Source organism: Panthera uncia (assembly GCF_023721935.1).
Source record: "Panthera uncia isolate 11264 chromosome A3 unlocalized genomic scaffold, Puncia_PCG_1.0 HiC_scaffold_12, whole genome shotgun sequence".
Classification (NCBI taxonomy): Eukaryota; Metazoa; Chordata; class Mammalia; order Carnivora; family Felidae; genus Panthera; species Panthera uncia.
The window spans coordinates 1,250,891-1,251,449 of NW_026057579.1; positions in this window are offsets into that span (position 1 = coordinate 1,250,891).

A 559-nucleotide genomic window follows, 5' to 3' on the forward strand; every position below is an offset into this window, starting at 1 on the left:
ATAGTTTTTTAAAAAATGGCGGGGTTGTGGGCTCGGGGTGGTTTCCCTCGTTTAACCCCCCCCCCCCCCGGGCCCCCTCGTTGGCTTTCTCCCCCCCCCCCCCCCCCCCCCCCCCCCCGCTTTCCTGCTAGTGTGCGTACTGTCTCTCAAAAATAAATAAACTTTAAAAGTTTTAAAGAAGCCTTTAAAAAATTAAAAAAAATAAAAATCAATGGCATCAGTCCTTGATCCTTCTGTTTTCCATGCTGCATCCCACACTCCACTGTTATGGAGCCCCCCCAGTCCAGAAACCCACTCTGTGACCCTCTCATGAGACTAAAGCTGCAGACTTCTGCTGGGGCAAGAGGGGCAGGCGCCCAACAGAATGGAGTCAGAGCAGACCTCAAGGGACCCAGAAAGTGCCAATGACTGCAGACACTCATAGATTGCTTACCAAGCACAAGCACTGCTTGCTGTGTGTTCAAAGTAGTTTACATATGTTTATGTATTCACATATTTACATTTACCCCTCAAACCCTGCTTCTCCTAGTTCTCTGCACTTAACCCCGGCCCCTGACTG